This window comes from Hyla sarda, chromosome 6 (assembly GCF_029499605.1).
Source record: "Hyla sarda isolate aHylSar1 chromosome 6, aHylSar1.hap1, whole genome shotgun sequence".
Classification (NCBI taxonomy): domain Eukaryota; kingdom Metazoa; phylum Chordata; class Amphibia; order Anura; family Hylidae; genus Hyla; species Hyla sarda.
The window spans coordinates 33,193,274-33,213,142 of NC_079194.1; the positions used below are offsets into that span (position 1 = coordinate 33,193,274).

The window sequence follows — 19,869 nt, forward strand, 5'->3', positions numbered from 1 at the left end:
CCTATAAAGTCCTGGCACAATTTAATGAGGATCCAGTTTTCATTGATATATGGAAGCAAGCTCATCATGAGCACTCCATGAAACTACTTCATATAGTTCTGACTAGAAGTCGTATCGAACATGACAAAATTAACGAAGATCTGACAAAAGTGAAAGGCGAATGTTACGCCGAGCGCTCCGGGTCCCCGCTCCTCCCCGGAGCGCTCGCAGGGATTACCGGGAGCGCTGTGCTAGTGTCTCTGGCGGGGATGCGACCCGCGATGCGGGACGCGCCCGCTCGCGGTTTGCATCCCAGCCTGCTTACCCGACCTGTTCCCCGTTTGTCCAGTCCCAGCGCGTGCGGCCCCGCTCCCTAGGGCGCGCGCGCCGACTCTCTGCGATTTAAAGGGCCAGTGCGCCGCTGATTGGCGCCTGGCCCAATTAGTAACTTCACCTGTGCTCTAGCCTATATTACCTCACTTCCCCTTCCCAGTATTGCCGGATCTTGTTGCCTTGTGCCAGTGAAAGCGTTTCCTTGTATGTCCCAAGCCAGTGTTCCAGACCTTCTGCTGTTGCCCCTGACTACGATCCTTGCTGCCATCCCTGACCTTCTGCTACGTCCGACCTTGCTCTTGCCCAATCCTTTGTACCGCGCCTATCTCAGCCGTCAGTCGGGGTTGAGTCGCTATCGGGTGGAACGACCTGGGGGTTACCTGCCGCAGCAAGTCCATCCCGCTTTGCGGCAGGCTCTGGTGAATACCAGTAACCCCTTAGACTACGTTCTCCTGGTACGGCCCACGTCATCACCCTACTGACACAGAGGATCCACCACCAGTATCCTCACAGTACCCGGATCCTGACAGCGAATATACTAAAAGAGCAACTGATTAACAGAAACGTTCATTTTATTCTAAGTTACAAATTAAACTTACTGCGCTACAGGAAGAAGTTAAGAATAAGAAGCGAGAAAAGTTCTTGCGAGATAAAACAGACTATGATCAAGAAAAAGAATTTCAGTGGCATCAAAAAAAAAGAATGTACCCTTTAATGCAACAAAACCCTATAAGAATAGGAGACCATCGCAACAATTTACTAAGAAACGCACCGAGAATGTGAACAAGGATAAAAAAACTTACAAGAAACAACATGAGCAACTTCCTAAAAATAAGAACGGATCAGTCCCTTTAGAGAAAACAAACATACAAGAAGAGGAAGACCAAAGAAATCTAAAAGATCCAAAGAAAAGAAAAACCACGGTCTAGATGGGTTGCATACAATAACAGAATCCAATGTCATAAATCTTACATCAGAAGTCCTCGATCCAGCTATGGACACTCTCCTTTCCAAGGGTCTTAGTTATGGACTGGTAGAGAAATGTAATCCAGTTACCTTCGAGATTGACCTAGCAAGATCATTGAGAGACATTAACCTCTATAAATTTTTCCAAAATAAAAAAATATCTTAGCATGTACAATGTGAAGCGGACTTACCGGTAGAAACTAATAATTTAGGTTTTTTTTTCAAAAGAATGTACCCCATTGGAAACAGAGTGTTTAGAGATGCTAGCGAATGAGTTCAGTGAACCAGTTAGTGATTGTGGGCCAGAGCCTTCTCGTTTTTCAAAAGGGAAAAGATCCAGGTTTAACCCCCCAATTTTTTCAGGGAGTAGCCTGGACATATTCCAGAATGCAGTAATGCAGGATGTGAAATCGATAATATACAAAGAAGCCCCACAGAATTTATCAGTAGCTGAAAATACAGCATTTAATATCCTAAGAAATAGGAAAGATTTGCAGGTGGTTCGGCAGACAAAGGAGGGGCGGTAGTCGTAATGTATAAAACTATGTATATAGCCGAAGCCGAAAGGCAACTTCATGACACCGCCACTTATACTCCATTGAAATCCGACCCCACCTGTAAAATCCTCTCTAAACTTACTTCTTTCCTTCATTCAGCAGTAGAAAAAGGTATTCTGTCTAAAAAGAATGCAGAGCGTCTCATTTCTGAAACACCGAAGCCCGCTACATGGTACCATCTACCAAAGGTTCATAAAGAGCAGATTCCACCCCCGGGGCGCCCAATCATCTCTGGGGTGGGGTCTGTAGCTGAACATCTCTCACATTATTTAGAATGGCTTTTGAGCCCTATGCTTAGGGTAATACCTACATACATAAAAGATACGTTACATCTCTTACAGATGATAGAGGATTTGAATTGGGAACAAGAGTGGAGGTTATGCTCAATTGACGTTGTCAGCCTGTACACCCGTATCCCGCACGATACAGGTGTACAGGCTGTAAAAGAAGGACTGAGTAGGTCCAATAAATCAGAAGTATTTATAGGATTCATAGTTGATGCACTATATTTCGTACTAACGACTAGTACATTTATGTTTGGAGACCGATGGTATAAGCAGGACACCGGGACCCCGATGGGTACCCCGCTGTCCTGCACTTACGGAAATCTCTTTTTGGCTGAATTTGAAAGGTAATATATATATTCATCCACGAACCCATTTATCGGGCAATTAAAATGTTATGCCCGTTACGTGGATGATATATTGATAGCCTGGGCAGGGACAGAGTTACAGTTCGATAACTTTGTAAAACATTTAAACGAAGTGAACAAAATGAATCTTGCTTTTACATCATAATTCGGTGGTTTATCCATTGAGTTTCTGGATGTTAAATTGTCAGTCAGTGGTAACAGGATAGAAAGGAAATGTCCAGGAACACCCTTCTTCACTATTATAGCTCTCATCCAGAATCAGTGAAGAAGGGTGTTCCTTATGGGCAATTTATTCGCCTGAAACGTAACAATGCATTGGAAGAGACGTTCAATAAACAAACTGATGATCTACAAAATAGACTGATAGAGAGACAGTATCCAATACAACTAATACAAGAAGGTAGAAGAAGAACAACAGAGATGAAAAGAGTCAATTTACTTAAAAATAAAAATAAGAATAAGATGTACTTACCTGAGCAGAGACGTTTCACTTTTACATTTCAGAACACCTCTTTAAATAGAACTATAGAACAGGCAATAAGACGCAACTGGCATATAATAGAAAGTGATGAAGAATTAAAAGAAATCGCAAGTAAGAAGCCACTAGTCTCATATAGGAAGAATAGAACTATAGGTGATATCCTAAAGAAACAAGAAAAAGCAAAGAATAAAACAGAGAGTACATGGCTGGAGAAATTTACCCCGAAAGGAAATTTTGCTTGTAAGTCATGTAGTTTCTGCAAATATAATGCTGAGTTGAAAACGATGAGACTAGGTGCTATTATACATACAGTGTCAGACTTAATTACGTGCAGAACTAAATTCGTAGTATATGTCATTTACTGCCCCTGTGGGTTCTATTATATTGGCAAAACGATAAGACAGTTGTGCGCTTGAATTAGGGAACACTTATATTCCTTTCGCACTTTAAAAGGAGCACCACGTCTTATAGCCCATATGATGGAGACCCACAGGGGACAACTGGACCATCTTAAATTCTCCGGAATAGAAAGAGTTAAACCTAAGCCGGGGATTAGCCTAGACCAATATCTATTGCAAAGAGAAACATATTGGATCATTCAGACAGCAGCAGCCGGTCCTCTTGGCCTTAATGAGAAGGTAGATTATGCGCCCTGTTTTGAAACTATATCGTTTTTAACTTGCACATTTTTTTAAACAAATTTCTATTGTTAATGCTAGCTTCTACTGACACACTTACAAAATGGCGATGATTAGCCAATGACAAGACTCTAACGAGGACTCGCCAGGTACGTCATGTAAGGAGGACGGCCCTGAGCATCTGCGATTGGCCGCTTACCCGTATAAGAAGCAGCACAGAATTCCAAGTAGACATGGCCGGATGATGCTCGTGTAACGAGCGAAACAGAATCTGTCACCTACTACTTAGGTTATCCAGGAAATTTTTTTACATATATATATATATATATATCTCAACTGGCTCCAGAAAGTTAAACAGATTTGTAAATTACTTCTCTAAAACAATCTTAATCCTTTCAGTACTTATGAGCTGATGAAGTTAAGTTGTTCTTTTCTAAGTGCTCTCTGATGACACGTGTCTCAGGAACTGTCCAGAGTAGAAGCAAATCCCCATAGCAAACCTCTTCTACTCTGTGCTGTTCCCGAGACAAGCAGAGATGTCAGCAGAGGGCACTGTTGCCAGACAGAAAACAACAACTCAACTTCAGCAGCTGATAATTATTGAAAGGATAACATTTTTTTTTTATAGAAGTAATTTACAAATCTGTTTAACTTTCTGGAGCCAGTTTTTTTTTTCCTGGGATACCCCTTTAAAGAGCCACTCCAGGAAAAGTGTGACTGTCAGAATAAGGCTATTGGCATTGTTAGAACTAGACATCCAACACCTAAAAAGGCAGTGTTCAGAATGCATATAAAAACCTTTGCAGAGCCAGTTTGCAGGAATGGCAAGATAATTGCACTATGTATTAAAATGTTTTGCTATGTTCCTCTTCTACAGCCTCTACAGTTTGCAGTGGGTGCTCTATTTTCTCTTTATATTTGTATACTGCCTATATGATTCTCCCCTGCAGACTGACTTCTCTCTTCTCTTGCGCCAGCCTGTGTGAGCTGTCCTCAAAGGTTTGTCTTCTCTGTCCCCTCCACTGTCTAAGCTGGTGTGTAAGCCCCTCCCTGTTTCTATCTCTGACACTGAAAGAGCAGAACTTCATTCAGATGGATTTTTTTCTCTGGACAGCAGGGAACTGTGACTCTACTTACCTTATCCACTATCCACAAGTGTGAGAACGCAGGGGGCCTGGCAGCTGGGCCCCCACGATCTCCAGAACGTTGCTCCAACTGCTTTTGTTTTGAATGAAGCGTCAGGTCAGCACGTGTGTCACCACTCCATTCATTGTCTATGGAGCCATTTGTCATAGTCAAGTACATCGCTCGGCTTTTTTCGGCGGCTCCATAGATTGTGCCTGTGCCGACCTGCTACTCCATTACAAACAAAAGGAGCCAAGGTGCCATTCTGGAGATCACTGGTTAATGGGAAAAAATCTGCAAAAAATGTGCAGCATGAACCTTGTTCAATACATGGTTCTGTAATCTGCGCAAATTTTCTGGTAAAATCTACAAAAAATGTATCTTGTGTTAATTAACATAAAGCACCAGAAATATTTTTAAAGGGTTATCCAGCCAAAGACATTCATAGGATAAGGGATAAGATGTTTGATCGTGGGGGGCCCGCCGCTGGGACCCCCATGATCTCCGTGCAGCACCCGACACTGTCTGCTGGGCTGCTGCTCCAGTCCCGGAAACCTCTGTGTTTCTGGGAGTGGTGACGTGATGTCACGCCACACCCTCTGGTGATGTCATACCACACCCCCTCCTTTCATGTTTATGGGAGGGGGCGTGACGCCCCCTCCCATAGACATGAATGGAGGGGTTGTGGTGTGATGTGACCAGGGGGCATGGCATGATGTCATGTTTCCAGTCCCGGGAAGATAGTGATTTCCGAAACTGAAGACGCAGCCAGACAACCCCTTTAAGTTCCTGACCTACCGGTCCCTGGATGGTGCATGGTTGAATGAACCAGGATCGGGAACGGAGACCGTTCTCTATTTTTAATACATTCCCTTACTCTTTTACTCTGCACGTTTGACCACAAAATATACTTATTCGTCTTCTATATGGAAAAAGAAAAGATGATCTAATGTCCGTGCTGCTGCTGCTGTGATCCTTTTTTTTTTGGTATAATTCCAGAATGTACGCCCTAATGATTTTTTTAAGTTTTGACACAAGTGGCAGGCAATGATGTGCGGAGCCGATGAAGTCATGTGATTTACAATTTGGTCAAGGAACCGAGCCATTTGCCTTTTTTCACACAATGAATGAATGGCTTCATAGGGAAGCAGGGGCTGGCAATAAAAAATCCTGTGTGTTTGATATACCCAAGGAGACATTTATTCTTGACCCTCAAAGTTTAATGTTAGCGAACGGCAATAAAATCAACAGATGCTGATTTATAGAGTAATATCTGGGAGTTTTAGTGATGTGGACAAATGGTCTCATGACATCGGTGCGGAGTTTCTGGATTTTTTTCTTTGTTTTTATTAGATGTTAAAAATCCTGACATAGTAGAATAAGTGTTATTCTCTGTGGTCAGGGAAAAATGAGCGCCGACCGCTAGGTGTTTGCTTTTGATGCAGCTATAAAGTGCTGCATGTTCCTCTACGACACATTACAGTTTGTTTGTAGGGAAGAGATGCATAGGAATCTGAAGCATTCTGTCCTTTTCTTTGTGGGTTTTGTCTCAGCAAGTTTTACTTCCCACATAACACATACCATTTCCCTCCTCTCCTTCATAACGTCATATTGCGTACTGGAAACTGAGATGAAAACACCTCGGCACTGTATTCGAGAGGCCACAGGTATAACTGCCAATTCCCACTACTTCATGTATGTAGTTGTGGTGTCTGGGGTGTTGCAATGGTGAATGAAGGGTCTGGTGGTATTAACCTTTAATTGTAGTGACGCCAGGGTGAGGTTTGCTTAATAGTAATGTTCCTGCCGCCAACCGGCCCACAAACTGCAGGAACAAAATGTCCACAGCAGATTTTATGAAGAATGTCCACAGAAAATCCACAGCAGATTTTATGAAGTAACCGGAAAACTTAACTTTAACTGGTATGACACAGTCTTTACAATTATGCAGTCTTTCGGAGAGAACCGGGATGCAGGTTCCTCACAGTTTTTGCTGGCACTTGAAATGAGCTGTTTATGCAGGCCACTGCGCTACTAATTATAAGATTTTAGCTGGTAGTAGTCACACAGGATTTGATAGGTTGAGCTTGATAACTCACGGTTTTAGTGGCTGCTGGTTCTTTCAGGCTTTGGCCTAGATGAATTGAAGGAAGTTTTGCTGATTGTGCTTGTTTGATAGTCCGGAGATAAGAGCAGGAACCAAGAGAGTGAATTTAGTGGCTACTGCACCTTATAAATGAAGGGGGCTGGACTAAGCTCATTGGTCAGGAAACCTGTACGTCCTGAACCCAGTGAACTCTGGGTACATCACATGACCCAGTAAGGTCCTTAAACAATTATACATCACAACTGTACATCACATGACCTGGGAAAGGTCCTATACATTTATATTTCCTATACATTAAATAATATATCAATATAATTTATATGAGGTGACCAGGGGTAAGCCCTGCAGGAGAGCCCTATGGAAATGGAGGGACTCTGGCTGAGGGGACTTTAGACAGGGAAAGGACCAGGTCCTGTACCGGGACACCTCATAGTATTAGATTCATATAATAGCCAGATTATTATATTGCATTCAATGTGCAGGATTCTTATGTAAAACATTACTTGGCTTTCTATAAAATTGCAATACTGAGGGCAAATATTGACTTAAAGTAGAACTCCAGCCAAATAAAATTACCTTTATATGTTTGCATATATCTGTCATGTAACTTTGTAATGTACAAGTGTAATCTTTGCTTAGCACACACCATGTAGTCCAGTAGTTCTTATCACACTTGATGACTATCGTCTACAGTACACTATACCTCCCTTTGTAACATCACACTCCCTTCTCCTCAGCACTCAGAAAGCAGAGAGCACTTTAGTGTGTGATTGTCCCTGATTGGCTGAGGCACACACACCTCCCTCATCTATATTCACTACTTCTCTAGCCATGTGACCTGCTCAGCTCTCTGAAGGCAGCTCCTCCTACAGCTCACACAGAAAACAAGCGGAGGGGTTGATGGTCTGTGTAGTTTTCTACTGCTCTCAGCACCTGGATTTTCAAAGGCTGTTAATGGGGGCTATGGGGGTCCTATTTAAAAAAAAAAAAAAAAAAAAAGCATCAGCTGGGATGCCTTGTGGAGTCATGGGGGGAGATTTATCAAAACTTGTCCAGAGGAAAAGTTGCTCAGTTGCCCATAGCAACCCATAAGATCACTTCTTTCATTTTTGAAAAGGCCAACAGTGTTGAGGGGGCGACACACCAGTGAGTAAAAAATGTCATGGATATAATCAGTGTCATATGCTTTCAGTTTAGCAATTTTATTGAAGCTGTGGCTCAGTAATGTTTGATTAGGAAATTAAATGTCACCAAGGCTACGGTCCCACGTAGCGCTTACGCAGCGTATTTCACACTGCACAAAAACTGCTGCACAGTGGGAAATTCACTGCGTATTCACCATTGAACAAATACACAGGGCTACCTGGCAGCAGTCCTGTGTGTTCAGCGAGGTTTGGAAGCAGGGCTGCAAGTCCTCAAAACTCACTGAACACACAGGGCTGCCGCTGGGTAACCCTGTGTGTATGCTCTAGGAGAATACACAGCGTATTTCCCGCTGCTCAGCAGTTTTTTTCCGGAGAGTGAAATAGGCTACGTAAGCGCTACGTGAGACCATAGTCCTAAGCAACAAAAAAAATATGGAAACTTATGTTTTTGCCCTGGTTGGAAAATTGAACACAACAGGGAAACTTTAGGTTTTGACCAACAAAATGTATAGAATAAAAGGTGCTGTAAATGCTGAATGACAAAGTGGAATTACAACTCCCAGTATGCCCGGACAGCCTTTGGCCTTTTTTCAAATCTGTTTAGCAAGATTTACTGAACAGAATTTCTGCGGGATTGCAGAAACTCCACCGTATGAACATACCCTTAGAGCTCGTTCACACAGGCGGAACCGCAACGTATTTTACGCTGCGGATCCACCGATGATGGACCCCTACAGTGGGCCTCCAGATGTGCCTGCTCAAAGCAGCAATCCGCCGCTACGAACAGACACATTGCGATGTGCGAGTAGCCATGCGCATGCGCAGTATACTCGCACACAGCTTGGCCTAGCTCAGGGAGCGGCCGCAATGCATGCGAGTACACCACACATGTGTGCGGCGACTCGCACATCGCAGCAGTGTCTGCTTGTACAGTGACCTCCCGACCTACGATGGCCCCGACATACGATCATTTCAACATACGATGGCCTCTCAGAGGCCATCGCATGTTGAAGGCAGCCTCAACATACGATGCTTTTGTATGTCGGGGCCATCGCATAAACGGCTATCCGGCAGTGCTGACTGCTTCAGCTGCCACCGGATAGCCGTTTACGGTGCCCCGTGTGGTCCGCTGATGATAACTTACCTGTCCTCGGGGCTCCGGCGCGTCCTCTTCGGGATCCTCTGCATCGTCGGCGCTCTCCATCATCGTCATCACGCCGCTGCGCAAGCCGTCCCGTCATCCAATAGGAGCGGCGTGCGTAGCAACGTGATGGCGGCGACGTGAGAGCGAGGATGCCGGGGAAGCAGAGGTCTTGCCGGAGCGTCGGGGACACCACGGGGACGCAGCAACAGTGATTGAAGGCGACATCCAGGGCAGCGGTGACGAGCGGTGACGGTCCGGAGTGGCGGGAACACGTGAGTATAACCTCCAATACCAGTGGTCTTCAACCTGCAGACCTCCAGATGTTGCAAAACTACAACTCCCAGCAATCCCGGACAGCCGTTGGCTGTCCGGGCATGCTGGGTGTTGTAGTTTTGCAACATCTGGAGGTCCGCAGGTTGTAGACCACTGTCCTATACTTTACATTGCACGGATCCCTCAACATACGATGGTTTCAACAAACGATGGTCCGTTTGGAACGGATTACCATCGTATGTTGAGGGACCACTGTAGTGGCGTATTCCGCACTGAGCCGGCACATCTGGAGGCACACTTTAGGTGTCCATCGTCGGCAGGTCAGCAACGTAAAATACGCTGTGGATCCGCCTGTGCGAAAGAGCCCTTAGGCTTTTTCAGTGGAATTCGAGCGAAATTTCTGTGCTTTCAAAACACAGATTTTGCTCAAATTCAGAGTCCCATTAACTTTCATAGGGCTCTGAATGGAATTCCCAAAAAAGTTAAAAACAAGTCTTAAAATATTGCAGAATCCAGAATGTGGAAATTCCGAGTTCGACGTCCACAGAAACAATGAACTTGTTGATGGTTTCTGCGGATTTCGTTGGGATATGCATTGGTGACTATGGAGACGTCACATTTCCGAATGGTCCTAAGGGAGTTGGATCACAGTCCTGTACAATGTGGAGCTATGATGCAATCATGTTTTTGGAAATATTTTCCTCTTTTTTATTTTTAAGTTTTTACAAAACAACAAAAACATCATGAGCAAACATAGCTGTAAATTGCACCTAATTCGCCTGATGAAAAGCAACGCTTGGTAGAAGAGGGTTGGCATTTAGTAAAAGAGGCTAATGTGCGACATTCAGGATAGAAAGTGCTCCAAAAAACACACAAGGGTAAATATAAGCGACTCTGAACGCTCGGTAATATACGTGGGTGGAGAAAGGGTGAACGAAAGCATTAAGCGAGCAAAACTGACGCCAGAAAGGATTCCTTGTTAGCACATAAAGTCCCTAACTAGAAGATGAAGGCAGCTGAGTCTAGACAGGAAAATCGGAATGTAAGATTCGGGGCCTATTTTCAAATAAAAAGAAGAGCTGGATAACAGGAGGCCAAGCCAACGACTGGCTAAAAGAGTGAAACGATGGTCATAAAAAACACATCGCAACTGATAAAACGGTACGAAGTTCAGAGATCACTCCCGATAAAACAGATTCATGGATCTGTCGGTGATGGCCATGATAGTTAACAAGATTCTTTATGCATGGGAAATATATCTTGTTGTCTTTTGTGTCAGCGCCATATCCATGCCTGGGGAATTTAGTTGGCAATATTAAAAGTGTTTACTGCCAAATGTGTGAGAAGTAGGATACAAAAAAAAACATGATTTATCTATATATACGGGAAGAAAACCAACTCTGCTGTACAGTGATCCCTCAAGTTGCAATATGAATTGGTTCCAAGACAACCATTGTATGCTCAGACCATAACGCTATGGAAAACAGGTATTTGGATAAAGCAAGTCCTTATATATAAAAGTAAGAACAATCTGCTGGGAGCTGTAATCACTGTCTATGTAGAGGACAGGAGCTTCTTCAGGGTCCTGTACAGTACACAGTGTCCTAAAAAAGTAACATGGAGCCGCCCTCACCTGGTGTCCAAAGGAGCAGCTAACCCTGGGACAGGTAAAGAGTACAGAACATGTAATACCTCCCTGTACTGTAGGGGGCGCTACCAGACAGCCAGTGCATGCACCTCAGTATTGCAGGTGTTTTACCAGTGAATACCCATTCTGATTGGTCGGTTCTTCCAGCCATTGACACGTTTCACAGATCTTGACTGTCTGTAGCATTGTATGTTGAGTCTGGTTTTAAGATACAATGGACCAGAAAAGACTGAAAATATTGTAACCTGAGGCATTTGTAAGTTGAGGGATCAGAGTATATGGGATCCGTGGATGAAGATTCAGAATAGAACACTGTTTTTAGTCTGGAAAACCAGAGTACCATATTAGAAAAAAAGTCAACCAAATGCACCAAATACAATGGGGCAAAAAAGTATTTAGTCAGCCACCAATTGTACAAGTTCTCTCACTTAAAAAGATGAGAGAGGTCTGTAATTTTAATCATAGGTATACCTCACCTATAAGAGACATAATGAGAAAAAAAATCCATAAAATAACATTGTCAGATTTTTAAAGAATTTATTTGATTATTATGGAAAAAAAAAATATTTTTTCTCACCTACAAACAAGAAAGATTTCTGTCTCTCACAGACCTGAATCTTATTCTTTAAGAGTCTCCTCTGTCCACCACTCCTTACCTGTATTAATGGCACCTGTTTGAATTTGTTATCAATATAAAAGACACCTGTCCACAACCTCAGTCACACTCCAAACTCCACTATGGCCAAGACCAAAGAGCTGTCAAAGGACACCAGAAACAAAATTATAGACCTGCACCAAGCTGGGAAGACTGAATCTGCAATAGGCAAGCAGCTTGGTGTGAAGAAATCAACTGTGGGAGCAATTATTAGAAAATGGAAGACATACAAGACCACTTATAATCTCCCTCGATCTGGAGCTCCATGCAAGATCTCACCCCGTGGTGTCAAAATGATCACAAGAATGGTGAGCAAAAATCTCAGAATCACATGAGGGGACCTAGTGAGTGACCTGCAGAGAGCTGAGACCAAAGTAACAAAGGCTACCATCAGTAACACACTATGCCGCCAGTGACTCAAATCATGAAGTGACAGACATGTCTCGCTGCTTAAGCCAGTACATGGCCAGGCCTGTCTGAAGTTTGCCAGAGAGCATTTGGATGATACAGAAGAGTATTGGGAGAATATCATATGGTCAGATGAAACCAAAGTAGAACCTTTTGTAAAACTCAACTCGTCGTGTTTGGAGGAGAAAGAATGCAGAGTTGCATCCAAAGAACACCATACCTACTGTGAAGCATGGGGGTGGAAACTTCATACTTTGGGGCTGTTTTTCTGCTAAGGGACCAGGACGACTGATCCGTGTAAAGGAAAGAATGAATGGGGCCATGTATCGTGAGATTTTGAGTGAAAACCTCCTTCCATCAGCAAGGGCATTGAAGATGAAACGTGGCTGGGTCTTTCAGCATGACAATGATCCCAAATACACCGCCCAAGCAACAAAGGAGTGGCTTCGTAAGAAGCATTTCAAGGTCCTGGAGTAGCCTAGGCAGTTTATAGATCTCAACTCCATAGAAAACCTTTGGAGGGAGTTGAAAGTCCGTGTTTCACAGCGACAGCCCCAAAATATTACTTCTCTACAGGAGATCTGCATGGAGGAATGGGCCAAAATACCAGCAACAGTGTGTGAAAACCTTGTGAAGACTTACAGAAAATGTTTGACTTCTGTCATTGACAACAAAGTGCATATAACAAAGTATTGAGATGAAACTTTTGTTATTGACCAAATACTTATTTTCCACCATAATTTGCTAATAAATTCTTTAAAAATAAGACAATGTGATTTTATGGATTTTTTTCTCATTCTGTCTCTCATAGTTGAGGTATAACCTATGATGAAAATTACAGCCTCTCTCATCTTTTTAAGTGGGAGAACCTGCACAATTGGTGGCTGACTAAATACTTTTTTGTCCCACTTGGGGTCATATCTTGGGGTGATAGTGTAATTTAAATACCGTTTTCTCATACCGGAATACCACTTTAAAGAAAAAAAAATGCTTAAAAAAATTGTGAAATGCAGTATGTTACATCAGACATAACGTACACAGCTCTGGTGATTCATAACCACTTAGACAGCAGATAGTGTAGCGGATATACTTGTTTTCTACACTACTGTATATATTGTTGCATAAGTCACTGTCTTATAAAGAGGTGCTGAACACACTAGAATAGGGTTGTTTTGTCTTATTTTATTTAGATGGGATAGGGGTGACGCATGGAGAGACAAGCGAACAGCGAGCAGAGACAGACAGAGGCGGCACAAAAACCGGCTACAAAGTTCTGCCAATGTACCTATGTCTAAATCAGTTGCAAAACTACAACCCCCAGGCAAGGTGGGAGTTGTAGTTTTGCAACAGCTGGAGGCACCCTGGTTGGGAAACACTGAATTAACCCCTATAAAAGCAACCAAGTGTCTTTTTGTTTCATTCTAGATATTCCTCAAGTCCCCTCCAAAAATCATAATTTTTTTTTTATCTGTCAACTTAATGATATGAGGCTTGTTTTTTGTGGGTCAAGTTGTACTTTTTAATAACACCAATTGTGGTGTCCCGGTACCGTATCTTATACGTTACCTGTATAGAGGTCCCCATTGTCAGAGTCCCTAGGACATCGGGGTCCCTCTTTTGTAGTTTTCCCCTTGTCACCTCACACTTAGTTAATGACTATATAGCCGTTCTTATTAATATAACTGTAAATATAGGAAGATATATCTATACATTTTGTTCTCTACCTGTTCGCAGCGTGGCAGGACCTTCGGGTCACGTGATCAGGTGGAAACTCTATGGTTTTGCTTTAGGACCTTTGGAGGTTCCCGTGACGTATGCACCCACAATGCACTGTAACAGTGAGTGACAGTCGTTACGGACCAATCCAAAACGGCCAGCCCCTGCCCATATAAGGGACCTGCGCCATCTTGATCCCTCTCTTGGGTTGCTGACTCTGGAAGAGGTAGAACCTCCGCAGCTTACAAGACAATTTACTAGGCCAAAGCCTTGCGGCCTAAGCCTCTAACCTAGCGGATAGACTAAGCAATTCCCCGCTACTCATCGCAAGATCACTGGACCTAAATACCCCCCTAAATCCGGCGGATCTCTGCCATAAAATACTACAAAAGCTGAATTGGGCTTATCTGATCCCAACCGACTGTCAGTCGCTGCTCAAGCTATATGCATAGAGACTCTGTTATCTGGACTGTTACTATTACTACATGCTCAGAAATTCCTCAGTAAAAGTTCCTGCAAGTTTTCAGTTAACAGCGGTTGTGGACAATCCTTTATTTCTGCATCACCTATTGCTCTTGGGAAGGGTGGCAATAGGCCTAGCAAGAACACAACATTTAACCCTCACCCTGGCGTCACGAGTGACAAGGGTTAATAGCGCCGTTAACTATCCTGCACAGCAACACCCTAAATACCTTACACTACCCCAAGACAGTGTCCTCTCATCCGCCACCACACAATTATATTATCATATAGGGGGCATTTATTATCGTGCTTGTGCCCTCTTTGCTGCCAATTTTTCAGAGCTTTGTGAGCGTTTGTGCAATTTAAAATAGAGTTTGCGCTTGTTTTGGATTGGGTGGTATGATTTTTATTATCTGAGCACATGTTTAATTTTCATAAAAAAGTCGCAACGTAAAATGTGTTTTAATGTGATTCCTGTTTTTTTTTTCTTTTTTAAAAGTTGCAATTTATATAATTTAAAGGGGTCATCCACCTGCCAGACCAGTGTTTCCCAACCAGGGTGCCTCCAGATGTTGCAAAACTACAACTCCCAGTATGCCTGACAGCCTTTGGCAGACTTTGGCTCTCCAAGCATTCTGGGAGTTGTAGTTTTGCCACACCTGGAGGCACCCTGGTTGGGAAGCACAGTGCCAGACAGTAATGGACATGCTTAGGAAGGATCTGTGCTTGTCATGGAGCATAATGGCTATGTTAACTAAAACATTGCTGCTATCTTTTTGTGAAATGGCTATTTCCTGTTGAAATTCCCCCCCTCCAACTACAAGTCCCAGGATTCCCTGTTTGTAAGCGTGAGGTCACTTTTCTCAATCCTACATATCAGCCACCGTCCCATCAAAACACATCTGTGCTCCCTTTCATGCAATAGGCCAGTGTTTTCTAACCAGGGGGCTTCCAGCTGTTCCAAAACTACAATTCCCTGCAGTATGATCTCTCTCCCACCCAGCAGTCACTCCACCCATTGAAGCAAAGACAGGCCTCCCTTTATCATCTGACCAGTGATGTAATGTCTCGGTCCGCACTGCAACCTGGGAAAACCAGAGACCACGCTCATTTTGTATGCTGTTAAAAATAAACATTGGGGCAATCACAGAAGAACTAAGACACTAAATATATGTGTAAGATTCAAGTAGTCAATCTTGTTTCCCTTAGTCTGACAGCAGCACAATGATGGGGTAACTCTGCCCCTGTGAGCTTGCAGGACCTTAGGATAATTTTAATAAAAAACAACCTGAGTAACTAGGGGATATAAGGCTCCCTGTAACCACTCCCCCTGAGTAATTATAACTTATAACAACAAAACAACATTAAGAGGGAGGGAAGCTTGTGCTGCTATCAGACTAAGGGAAACAAGATTAGATACTTAAATCTTGCACTTCCCTGGTGTCTGCCAGCAGCACAATGATGAGGATTTACATAGCATAACCCCAGGGTGGGAATATAATATAACAGCATCTATTGCAGTCTTTGGAAAGTTAGATTTTCGGAATATAAATCCTCAAGTCTGTAATGCTTGAAAAAAACTTTAAAGGGGCGGAACCTTGTTTAGCCCAAGAGGCAACGACCATTCAGGTAGAGCGGCATTTGTAGATACAGGCGGATGCATGTCAGCCGTTAGTCAGGAGACATTTACTCACAACCATCTGGATATTGTGGGTTTGGAAACTTTCTTACCACACTTTGTGCCCTGGTATACCACAAAGAGATTTTTCTTCTTCCTAAAAGGGATTTATCCTTTAAAGATACATTTTTTAAGACTTCTGAGCAGATCCAAGGTTTTCACATTCTTATCTTTACCAGTATAGACCTCAGGTATGTAGTGTGGAAGAACTATCCTCTGGGTAGCATTAGTGAAAGTAGAGATGTTCAGAGTAAAAGATGGCAAAAATCTCAGTAAACCCTTATCAGATAGAACGTAGTGTGAGGTTCTCTAGCCGAGAGGCCTGTAGGTCTCCCACTCTTTTGGCAGAAGTGACAGCTCGTGAAAAGACAACCTTAAGAGGTTGTTCAGGCTCCTGGAAGAAGCTTGTTTCTCAAGAGGCTCAAACTGTAGTCCCGTCACGGCCTTTAGAAAATTCTTTGTTTCTGGGATTTGGAAAAGCTACCTCCAAAAATGTAGATCTAGAAGCCGGCTGTACTTAATTGTACTTGGAGAAAGGCCCTTATCAGCCATCTTGTAGAAACTCCAGTATTTAAGGAACAGAAGGTGAAGATAAATAAATCTTTCTGTCAGAACATCAGGAGGGAAAAATCCTTATAACTCTGTACACGTCTTATTGATGGCCTCACTCCTAGAGTGGGAAAGCATATTCCATATTCAGTCCGAAAAAACCCTTGGCTTTAAATCTGCAAGCTGTCAGATTGAGAGACGTTGTGGCAGAGCTCTGTGCCCTAAGACACCGGGTTCTGCTGTACAGGAAGCCTCCAATACATCCCTTGGCTCATCAACATGGACTGAGAGAACTATGGCCCCTTGGGCCAAAATGGAATCACCGCAATGACTGAGGCTAGATCCTGCTGAATCTTTATTCATACCCTCGGTATTATGGACATTAGTGAAGAAATATATGCTAGTTGGAATGTCTTGGTATGGACATTGCGTAGACTACAAAAGGGTAATTCACTAAATAAAGGGAACAGAAGTTCTTTAGTTTGTAATTTAAGTGAGCGGCCATAAGATCTATTTCCGGTACTTCCCAGTGGAGTATGATCTGGCTGAAAATCTCTGGATTCAATATTCTTGCTCAAACGATCGACTAGAACATTCTGCACTCCCTGATATGGACAGGAGATAACCTCCTTATCCTGGATACAACCCAACCAAAGATCTTCCCCACCTCCAGGAGGAGGACTTGAGATCTGGTGCCTCCTTGTTTGTTTATATAAGACATGGAGACCATATTGTCTGATCTTACCTGTATTGCTCTCCCTAGAAGGAGAGGGCAGAACGGCTTCTGAGCGTAAAAGATTGCTCCGAGTTCTTTGCGGTTGGAGGAAAGAAAAAGTTCTTCCGAATTCTGGACTCCAGATACTGTTCTGTCTTGTAGATGAGTTCTTCATCCCGAGCCTGAAGCATCCATTGTGAGAATCATCTATAGTGGTTCTTCTAAAGACCATCCTGTAAGTCCGCCAGCAACTTAATGGCCTTCTTCTGTTTGTGGACAGCATATGAAGGGTCTATATCAGACAATCTTCTTTTACATCTGTGAAGGATCTCCGACTGAAGCGTGCGAGAATGCAAATGGCAAAAGAGAAAAAGCCTAGAAACCTCAGAGTTCTGAGGAACACTGCGCAAGGGATTCAAAGAAACCAAGACCACTTCACTGTCCTTCCTGACTGGTGAGAGATGAAGTCATAGACTGAGAGGCTATTCTGAATCCTAGAGATTTCTGGATGTATTCAGGGTTAAATCTATAGCATCAGCAATGACCACAGAACTACAGCTTATCTTTATCCAGAAGAGAGTCGGCAGTCAGCTGATCAGTCAGGTGATCCTCCAGTCAGCTGATCAGTCAGGTGTTCCTCTACATGAAGTCACTCCAGATAACAGCAGCTATATATCCCCCAGTGTATGCTTATATACACGCAGGGGAGCGAATAAAAACCATCATGACTGCAGCGAGCAGTAATACAGAAGAATTCCCTGTACAGAAGTGGCGCACATCCCGCCCAAGCTAGAGACAGATAAAAGGCACAGCGCAGCAAGCATAGCGCCACATTCAGCAATACTGCTCTAACAGCAAGGAGTGCGCCAAAAACACACAGCAGAGCGGAGTCCTATAGTCCTGCTCACAGGACAGAAAAAACTCAGGGGAATGGTTACAAGGAGCCTTATATCCCCTTGTGGGGGGAGGGGCTCTAGTTACTCAGGTTGTTTTTTATTAAAATTATCCTAAGGTTCTGAAAACTTATAGAGGCAGAGTTACCCTCATCATTGTTCTGCTGGCAGACGACAGGGAAAAATATATATATATGTATATATAACACCAACTTTACAGCAAATGGAATACCCCTTTAAGTGGGAAATTACAGAGATGTCAGGACTATGATAATATAATGTTAATATGTTAATGAAACTGCACAGTGAATGGCATAAATGTAAAAATAAAATAGCAAAGTCCAGAATTGCTGATTTTTGGTTAGTTACAAAAAAAAAGTGTTAAAAAAAAATCCATCAAAAACAAAAGTGTTACCGATTAAAACAATAGATCACGGCGCAAAAAACGAGCCCTTATTAAGCCCCCTATATGAAAAACGAAAAGTATTTATATGGGTCAGAAGGGAACAATTTTAAGCATTATTATTTTTCTTTACAAAAAGTCATAATTTTTTTAAACATAGTAAATTTAAACGAAACCTATATAAATTGTGTATTGTTGTAATCGTACTGACCTACAGAATAGACATAACATGTCATTTTAGCTGCAAAACGCACTGTGTAGAAATGAAACCCTGCAAGAATTGAGTTTTTTATTTTATTTATTTTTTTCAATTTTGTCCCACATATAATATTTTTTTTTTTTACTTTGCCATGAATATTGGGACAAAATGTAAAAAAAAAAAAAAAATTGTTGGGTCCTCAAGGGTATAAGAAACATAAACTAAAATGATTTGTTTAGTTGGGACTGGTGAAATATCAAAACGTTAAAAAAAGCATAATGCAAACAAACAAAAAAAACTAAATAAAAAAACTAAATTATTTGTTTTGTTGGAAATAATAAAAAAAATATAATCAAACCATTAAATGCAAAAAAAAAAAAAAAAAAAAAGAAAACAACTGCAAATTCCATAAATAACCAATATGTCAATCTTTATTTAGCTTACACATAAATGGACATGGACACACTCAATATATTAGAATTCTTATGCCACGAAAAAAAAAGTTAAAAACACTTAAAAAATGATGAGTGAACCATCCGCACCCCCAAAAGAAAATGTAGATCCAAAAGAATACAGAAGAAATAAACAGGGCTGGATAATATAGGGATCACATTATATAAGAATAATACAGAGTCAATGCAAAGTGAGCAATACCCATTCTACCCTGAGGGTCTCATGCTCCAGTGAAGTGTCAGGGCTCCACGTGTTTCGCTGTCAAGAACAGCTTCCTCAGGAGTCAATCATATAAGGTATTAAGAAACAAAAAAAATATATATCTGTTTTGTAGAATTGATTGGAAAAAATTCGGCCGTCAAACTCCCTCCTTTTATATATTTTTTTGGCATTTTGCCGGTGCATACCGGCAAATAACGGGCCCCGATGGACCCCATTGTATTCAATAGCAGCCGTTATTTTTGGGGATAAATAACGGAGAAAAGACGGTGCAAGCACTATTTTTTTCTACGACTTTTCTTGATCCTAAAATAACGGGCTTCACACTATCGGAGACAATCGGCAGTGTGAACGCAGTCTTAGGGAGTGAAGTCAAAGTAGCCCCTAAGTCAGTGGTCTCCAAACTGTTGACCTCTGGATATTGCAAAACTACAACTTCCAGCATGCCTGGACAGCTGTTGGCTTATTTTT

General features: G+C 42.4%; 1 long non-coding RNA gene across 1 annotated transcript in view; it reads right to left on the reverse strand.

Moving 5' to 3' along the window:
* The window catches only part of LOC130275460 (uncharacterized), a 95,447-nt gene that overhangs the window by 26,281 nt on the left and 49,297 nt on the right, over positions 1 to 19,869 (reverse strand). The gene's annotated exons all lie outside the window — the stretch shown is intronic.